The sequence below is a fragment of the Berghia stephanieae genome, unplaced genomic scaffold (genome assembly GCF_034508935.2).
Source record: "Berghia stephanieae isolate SIO BIC M18660-M18661 unplaced genomic scaffold, UCSD_Bste_1.3 scaffold123, whole genome shotgun sequence".
In the NCBI taxonomy this organism is placed as follows: Eukaryota; Metazoa; Mollusca; class Gastropoda; order Nudibranchia; family Aeolidiidae; genus Berghia; species Berghia stephanieae.
In genome coordinates this window covers 2,501-11,590 of record NW_027622213.1, presented here as the reverse complement: position 1 = coordinate 11,590, position 9,090 = coordinate 2,501, and the positions used below count along the sequence as shown (strand labels likewise).

Here is a 9,090-nt window from a genome sequence, read left to right as displayed (position 1 = left end):
CTTTGATATTTTGAACTATGTTAAATGCACAATAGCAGAAATTTAAAAATTACGATCAAAATAATTTTACAACTTTGAATCGGGCTGTCATTTACTGCACGTGTTCAATCTGGAAGTAGGTCAGCAGTTTATTTACATTCAACCGAGATTATCGCACTTTTCACTCTCTCTATTAAAAAAAGAGTTCCTTATGGATACTGAATAGTGGCAAAGCACTATTCAGTATCTGATACTGATACTGAATAACCACTTCGTTTTATTTTTACCTCGAACACGGTTTTATCGAACTTCAACCGATGGAAGAAAAATTAATTAATCCATTAATTACTTAAATGTTTTTTATGCGCCCGGTGATTTCGACCACTGATGACTTACTGTGACAATGACATTTACTTATGTATGTATCACTGCATGTGTGTATATGCAGTATATGATACACAAGCCACTCACAGCCACTCACATACTCCATCGCCGTTCCGCATAAAAGGCACCTCTCTGCTATTTCTTACCACTTTGCCATTAATTCCAATTCCAATGCCACGCGCCATGATCATAGTTGGCTACCACGGTAAATGAATGTTGTGATACAGTAACCCCCCCCCCCCCCTTCAACACACACAAACACACACACACACACACACACACACACACACACACACACAAACACCAATCCATTGTAAAATCCATTGAAATTAAAAATGCTGAAGCCAATAACGCGGTGGATATTGGAACTATGTATCGGGTACGAAGCAAAGACCATACCTCTCTCGAACTACGGTTTTCTCGTTTCTCGAACGTTTTTGCTTGCCCCGATGAGCTCGAGGAAACCGTGCTGGAGTTTATATATATATATATATATATATATATTATATATATATATATATATATATATATATATATATATATATCACACGCCCTTGCTCTTTCTCGGTCTCTCTACTCCCCCTTCACCCCCCCCCCCCCCCAAAAAAAAAAAAAAAAAAAAACAACAACAACAACAACGAAAAACAAAACAAACAAACAAACAAAAAATCAAAAAAAAAAACAAAAAAAACTTTTAACTACGACGACGACGACGACGACGACGATGATGATAATGATGATGATGATGATGATGCCGCCGCTGCGGCTGATGCTGATGATGATGATTATGATGTGATGATGATGATAATGATGATGATGATGATTGTGATGATGATGATGATGATAATTATGATGATAAGGATAATGACGATTGTTATTATTATTATTATTATTATTATTATTATTATTATTATTATTATTATTATTATTATTATTATTATTATTATTATTATTATTGTTATTATATTATTATTATTATTATTATTATGTAATGGTGATGATGATGATGAATGATGATGGTGGTGGTGGTGGTGATGGTGATGATGATGATGATACTGGGTTATTGTTAGAAAAAACAAAGAGTTGTTTTAATTGGAAAACAGAAAAGTGTCCATGAGACTGTGTGTTTAATCAATATGAGTCCTGCGTTTTGATTACTTCACAACCAGTCATAGTGTTAGTAGGTTAAAGGGTTATCACATCTCACACGTAGCTTTTTAAACAATATGTTATATTTAGAAATAATTTCTCCGTGTTAATTATCGTACCTTAAAGCCATATCCACATTGTCATACAATTACCGGTAGCATTAGGTTCAGTTAGTTGATCACCGCTTTGGATGAGTAAAGTTATCCGATTTTAGTTTGTAGTATACAGTTAAGTCACCCCTGTAAATAAATTGCAACGCTATTTTATGTCCTCGTCGCAAAACATACACATGATATTACTACTCTGATCATGTAACATTTACGTCATATGGAAAACTTAATCGGTTTTCAACTTGCTCTGTCGTGTCTGTACTTTTTGATGTCATTTTTTTTTTTTTTTTGTGACCTCGAAATCATTGATCACGCCAGCACGAAGGTATTGAAGATCGTTATTGTGGTCAATATCCATTTTGTCTCTGCACTTTCCGTATTTCTAACATATAAATGACACCGCTTCAGCCTAATAATGTAACCGCGTCTTTAGAGAATTAAGGCCATCTGTATCCACCGCTCCATGAGTTGTTTACATTTTCATAAAAACAAATCACAACGACACACCTGACTCCCCGCGAAATTTTATATTCAGTTTGCGGGGATTCTCGGCTTGGTGAAGTTGGAAACCCGTAATCTCATTTTCTTACTAACTTATAGGCCTATATTTTGAACTTTTACTAATCAACACCCCTTTTTGACGGTACCGTCGGGTTTTTATATGTATTGTATTATAATTATTTGTATTTGTATTATTCCCATGACTAATCACCAGTTTCTAGATCATTTCAGATTTCACAGAAGTTGGAAGACGACAGAGGACAGGACCGGATTCATTTTGTAAGATTTCATCTAGAATGGTAAGCTTTCAGGGTTTTTTTTTTCAGTTTCATTCGTCATTTTCTTGGACTCCAACATTATCCCACCACCAGTGTCTAATCACTATTAATTGTTTGAGTTTCAGATGGACCATCCAGGAAGACAACGAAATTTCAAGGGAGTCGACATCATCTCCAGGTAAGAAATTTAATCTTTTTTATCGTGATTTAAAAAATAATCATGTTTGAATTTTACAAACTGAAATAGTAGATACCGATATGCCACCTTAGATTGCCTTCAGCATTAATCAACATGAGGTATTTATGAAAGTGAACAGATTCAGGGAGTTTACCTGTTGAGGTAAAAAACAAAAAAGTTATTGCTAATCATATAAGGTGGTGAGACTGCATTTCTTTCAAAACATAATTTCTTCGATAATCTATTTGTATACAAATTCAAAATATTAACAAGAATTACGTTTTTCAAAAATTCACTACAGCACGGTATCAAGAGACTGGATTGGATCGTGTATTCTTCAAAGGATTGGATTCGTAACGGAGACTTCATCACGAGGTAAGAATTATATTTCTCTCTCTCTCTCTCTCTCTCTCCTTCTTCTCTCTCTCTCTCTCTCTCTCTCTCTCTCTCCTCTCTCTCTCTCTCTCTCTCTCTCCTCTTCTCTCTCTTCTCTCTTCTTTCTTTCTCTTGGCTCAGTTCACCGGGAAAGAGTTGTAGGGTAAAGGACATTATATTTTGATAATTATTATTGCTTAACAATTAATTTGACAATAAATGATAAAGATTTATATAGTACGAGTACGACGACATTTTAACAGCTGTAGACTGTAAACTAGTGCTGAACAAAAATTAGATGATAAAAGAAACCACAAGGCACAAGTGATCAAGATATGAAATTTACTCGAAACTTATGGCACATATCAATGTAATATTTAAATTTTCTGGCTGATGATCATATAGTAACTTTGTCTATAATATTTTTGAGGACTTTACTTTTAATATATAGTAATATTATTCGTTTGCGTTGTGTTGTAGATGTCAAATACAGTCGAGATACCTAGTACTCTAGAATTAGAATAAGTCTAATTTCTTACACAACAGATACTAGACGTCTACGCTTACAGTTAAAGCTTCATTCGTTGTAGTAAATTCATTCCGAATCCAAATCAAATAACATGGATGGATCTCAATATCAAGGTCCGTAATATCGAGCCAAATTGGTCACCCCAAATTATCTATCTACACGCCCATACACAATTCCATTATCCATACGCTTCACAGTGTGTCACATAACTATAACGCTGTCACATAAAGCCTTTTCGTGTGTTTACATAGCGCTCTTTTTAACAGTGTATTGAATAATTTTTTTATAGTAAAAAAATCTTGCACTAGACTAGACATGAAAATCGACATTCATACCAATCTGAACTGAATTCATCTGAATGAGTATATTATAGTCCACATTTATTAGACTATTAACAGATATTATTATTTCGCGGTTTTTTCAAAAGTAAATTGAATTTGAAAGCATTGAATTCAATAGCTTTTAACAGCCTCATAAGCCAAATATTTTAAACTTTGTCAACTGTGTAGTGTGATATGAGTGAATATTGGAGGTCAAAATAATTAACTGAGTTATGCCCCTTTGTATTTTAAGAAGTGAGATTCTTTGCAAGTGATTTTTACAATGAAGCACCTCAAAATACAAGGAAAGCTTTCTTGTGCTTATAGAAATAGTAAAATAAAATAACGATAAATATTCAATTGTAAGCTTCAATTTATTAGACGAAGACAGATACTGTCTAATAAATTGAAGCTTACAATTCAATACTTACCATTATTATGTTCTTCAAGCTTCAATCAGCTCCATTTTAATTATAGAAATAGTGTATCTGCACAATATATCAAACTTTGAAGAAAATCCTAGCCGACAATTTGACTGTTTTGAGCCTTGAAGTTGGCGAAAATCTACGATTTTGTTGAGCATCACATTATGCAGACCTGCCATACATCCTGGATTTTCTGGGATTATCCCGGATTTAAGCCAACATCCCAGAATCCCAGAATTGAGCTGATAATCCCGGATTGTCAATGCCGATGTTTAAAAAAAAAAAAATTGTTTAAAATTTATTAATTAGTTTATTTATTTTTTAATTTTTTTGGCGAATTTTTTAATTACGAATACACATGCGATTAAAGGGTATTCGATTACGGAAAGAAGTTAAGGTATCGTGATCGACTTTTTACTCTTAACTGTCCTCTTTGGGTACTAACTTTCTTAAAATTTTGGATCCACTGCTCAGACTGCATCAATTCAACTTATTTATAAATAGTAAAAGATAGGTTGAGCAGCGGGGCGTAATAATAATATAACACACACGGGGGATGCACACCATTAGCTCCAAGACCCCCACTCGCTTAGTTCAGGTGCGCTAGTTAATAAACATCTCGTTTCAATATTCTCTCTTTCTCTCTCAGGCCTGTAAATCTTCCGTCTATTGTCGGATTTCCGACAGTACGATTTTGCTCTTAAGTGCTAATATGTTTTTTAAAAATAATAATAAAAATAAAATTCGTAACGTCAAAGAACAGAACCAATAAAAAAGGGAATAAAAGAGTTTTATTTCGTCGAAAAAAATATATTTTATTCCGTTTCAGATGTCGACTTAAAAAAAAAAAAAAAAAACTTTTCATTTGTCTTATCAAAGACCAAACAAAATTTGACGTTTATCAGTTAGCTATAATATTATCATGCCACCTACACGCTCCGCTAGACATGTATGTATTCACTGCCTGGCTACTGTGCCACAGACCGAGAGTGGGTCGCGAAGTTCGTGCGAGTCGTCTTCACACACACACACACCTAGTCAGTAAATAACGCACGCACAGAAGTGTGTCGAACCAGACGAAGGTTTCTCTCTATTTTGCTACTGACACACATGCATATCTCTGGTTCTTATTTCGCAGTCTCTATATTTCTTTGGTTCCGTTCGGATGTGAGACGGAAAAAACATAATGCGAAATAATAATTTTTTTTTCGAAATAATATTCTTCTTTGAAAGCTCTCACACCACCGCACCACCTCCTTCTTCTTCTTCTTCGTCGTCTTCTTCTTCTTCTTCTTCTTCTTCTTCTTCTTCTTCTTCTTCTTCTTCTTCTTCTTCTTCTTTTTCCCTTCTTCTTCTTCTTCTTCTTCTTCTTTCTTCTTCTTCTTCTTTTCTTCTTCTTCTATACTATAAGAATTAATCCAAATAAACGAAAGAATCAGCGTAAATATTTAACAAAACAGGAGCGAAGATACGCAGCTTCCTGTGTTAAGCACGAGATAACAATCCTTCAAAGGGTGGAATTGTTCTCTTCCTTTCATTTTACAACTAACTCAGACCTGGGCCCTCAAATAATTGGGATTTTTTTTGGTACCATAAAATAAGGACCTCGTTATAATAAGTAGGGGAAAGTGACTAGTCAATTGACGTGTCATATCTGTGTTGTGTCCATATTTTTGTCCTGTTGTGTCTATTTTCGCGTGTTCAAAAGTTCCGACAATTCTTCACCAACCATTACAGCCTGCTCTCTCTCTCTCTCCTCTCTCTCTCTCTCTCTCTCTCTTCCTCTCTCTCTCTCTCTCTCTCTCTCTCTCTCCCTCTTCTTTCTTTCTCTCTCTCTCTCTCTCTCTTCTCTTCTCTACCCTCTCTCTCTCTCTCTCTCATCTCTCTTTTTTTTTCTTTTTTTCTCTCTCTCTTCTCTCTTCTCTCTCTCTCTCTCTCTCTTCTCTCTCTCTTCTCTCTCTCTCTCTCTCTCTCTCTCTCTCTTCTCTCTCTCCTCCTCTTTCTTTCATCTTTCTATATCTCTGTTTCTCTCTCTTCTCTCTTTCTTTTCTCTTTCTCTTTTTCTCTCTCTTTCCTTTCTCTTTCTTTCTCTTTCTTTCTCTCCCCCCTCTCTCTCTCTCTCTTTGCCTTACATACTTTCTTTGTTTCTATTTCTCTCTCCTCTTCTTTTCTCTTCTTTCTTTCTTTTTTTCCCCCTCTCTCTTTCTTTCTCTATCTCCCTGTCCTCCACTCTCTCTTTCTTCCTTTCTTTTCTACCCCGTCCCCCCTTCTCTCTCTTCTTATTCCTGTCTTTTTTCTCGCTCTCTCTCTTTCCTTCTATATCTTTCTCTTCTTCCTCCTCCCTCTCTCTCTTCTCTCTCTCTCTCTCTCTCTCTCTCTCTCTCTCTCTCTCTCTCTCTCTCTCTCTCTCTCTCTCTTTTTTGTTTTTTTTTTTTTGGGTTTTTGCGTTGGCCTCCTAGTCAAGTAAACAAAAACACTGGGAGACAAAATATATTATTCCAGAAAACAATTACAGCTACATGTATTATGTATTGAGATTCACATCATCATTGACCAAAAATGAAACACTAAAGTCAAGAAAAAAAAATATCTGAGCTGTAATGTTCAATACGAATAAAATGCACACTTATCAATGATTTTTGTGTCCAACAGCATTTATGATTATGGTGGCTGTTCATTTCTTTTGTGAGGTTTATTAGACACTGAAGAGAATGATCTTATTTAGTTTCATCCTCTTTGATGTCTGCCCCAACAGTAAATATTTTCCTTTGATGGAACAGTTTGGCGGCTTTGGGGGTTTGCGTTGGCCTCCTAGTCAAGTAAACAAAAACACTGGGAGACAAAATATATTATTCCAGAAAACAATTACAGCTACATGTATTATGTATTGAGTATCCATATCATCATTGACCAAAATGAAACACTAAAGTCAAGAAAAAAAAATATTCTGAGCTGTAATGTTCAATACGAATAAAATGCACACTTATCAATGATTTTTGTGTCCAACAGCATTTATGATTATGGTGGCTGTTCATTTCTTTTGTGAGGTTTATTAGACACTGAAGAGAATGATCTTATTTAGTTTCATCCTCTTTGATGTCTGCCCCAACAGTAAATATTTTCCTTTGATGGAACAGTTTGGCGGCTTTCAGCAGTCGCATCTTGATATAGACAGTGGCGATGGTCTTGATCAATGTTGTTATGTGATCAGCCTCACTGCCCATTTCATTGTCAAAGAAGGGGTATTTCAGTGATGGGAAAAGGCTGTGTGCCTTGACTGTTGTCATCGTTTGCATGTGCAGTAAGTCCATGTTTGATGGTAGACCGTCCACTGCTGTTGGACTGGGCACGATTGTCCGGAATATCTTTTCACCTGTCTGTATAATTTCTTGGACACATGTCTTGGTATTTTGAGGTCGCCGCTATTTTTTTGCTGCAAAAATTTCCTTTGTGGCGATGCACAGCAACTACCAAAGAGAACGCTGGAACATTGACAATTTTTATTTCTCTAAATCTTAAAATTAATTATGTTAATGGCTTGCACGAAGGAGATAAATAAACCATAGGATAAGCGAATGCAAAAACTAAAGAAATACAGTAAGCGACAGTGACGAACAAGGGGACATTATTCTTTTTATATCCCTGATTGGGTTGAAAAATCCCTGATTTTGCACCTCAAAATCCCTGATTGGCATAATCCCATGTTGGTAGGTCTGCATTATTCTATGAATTATTGTTTGGAAAATTAGAGTACCAGACCCATATTTTTGCTATTTTATGTTGGACCAAATGTTATGTATTGAGATTCACATCATCAATGACCAAAAATGAACCACTAAAGTCAAGAAAAAAATAAATATACTCTGAGCTATTTTCAAGAGCAGATAATTCCAAAAGTTGCAGGAAATTTCCATTTTATTTCAACTAATTGTAATCTATGCTAAAAGTTGTACAGGATTACCAAATTTGAGAGATTTAGCTTGATTAATAAAAAAGTTATAGCCTCTCCATTGTTTGGAAACCACAAACAAAGAGTTTTACAAACTGAAATCATAGATTCCAGTGTTCCACCTTGGATTGCCATCAGCATTAACCAACATTAGGTATTTACAGAAGTGACAATTTTTCTCCTGATATTTCATTTTCAAGAGTTTGATTTTTTAAAAAAAATTGGCAAGGTCAAAAAATTATTAGTTACTATTATCATTAGGTGCAAGACTTCATATCTTTCAAAACATAAGTTATTTGCTCATTTATCTGTTTACAATTTCAAAACACAAACAAGAAATACATCTTTTTTATTTTTAATTCACTAAAGGACGGCATGAAGATACAGGATTGCATCGTGTATTCTTCAAAAGATTGTATTCGTAATGGAGATCCAATCTTGAGGTAGGTATTCCATTTAGTTCTCTCTCTCTTTCTCTTTTTATTTCTCTCTCTATTTCTCTCTCTCTCTCTCTCTCTCTCTCTCTCTCTCTCTCTCTCTCTCTCTCTCTCTCTCTCTCTCTCTCTCCCCTTTCTCTCTCTCTCAAACCTTCTGTATCTCTCTGTCTCTCTCTATCTCTTTTTCTGTCTGTCTCTCTGTTGGCTTAGTTAACTGGTGAAGGTGTTGTATGGAAAGGACGTTTTGATAATTCGATAATTATTCTTGCTAAACATCAACTAATTAAATAGATAAGGAATGATAAATGTAAAAGATTTAAATATGAGGACACAAACAGCTGTAAACTGTAAAATATTGGTGATCAATAATTAAATAATGAAAAAAAACAAAAGTCCCGTGATATGAAACTCATTGAATCCATTGTTTGGAAACCACTGACAAGAGTGCTTCAACTTCAAGTTCAAAGAAAATGCAT

At 35.0% G+C, this 9,090-nt stretch overlaps 1 long non-coding RNA gene across 1 annotated transcript in view; it reads left to right on the top strand.

The window, feature by feature from the left end:
- Positions 1 to 2,874: 2,874 nt before the first annotated feature.
- LOC144961012 (uncharacterized) overlaps positions 2,875 to 9,090 on the top strand; it is a 6,861-nt gene continuing 645 nt past the window's right edge. Inside the window, exons 1-2 of the long non-coding RNA XR_013643025.1 lie at positions 2,875 to 2,954; positions 8,547 to 8,620. This is a non-coding gene — a long non-coding RNA (uncharacterized LOC144961012). The remainder of the gene's footprint in view (positions 2,955 to 8,546; positions 8,621 to 9,090) is intronic.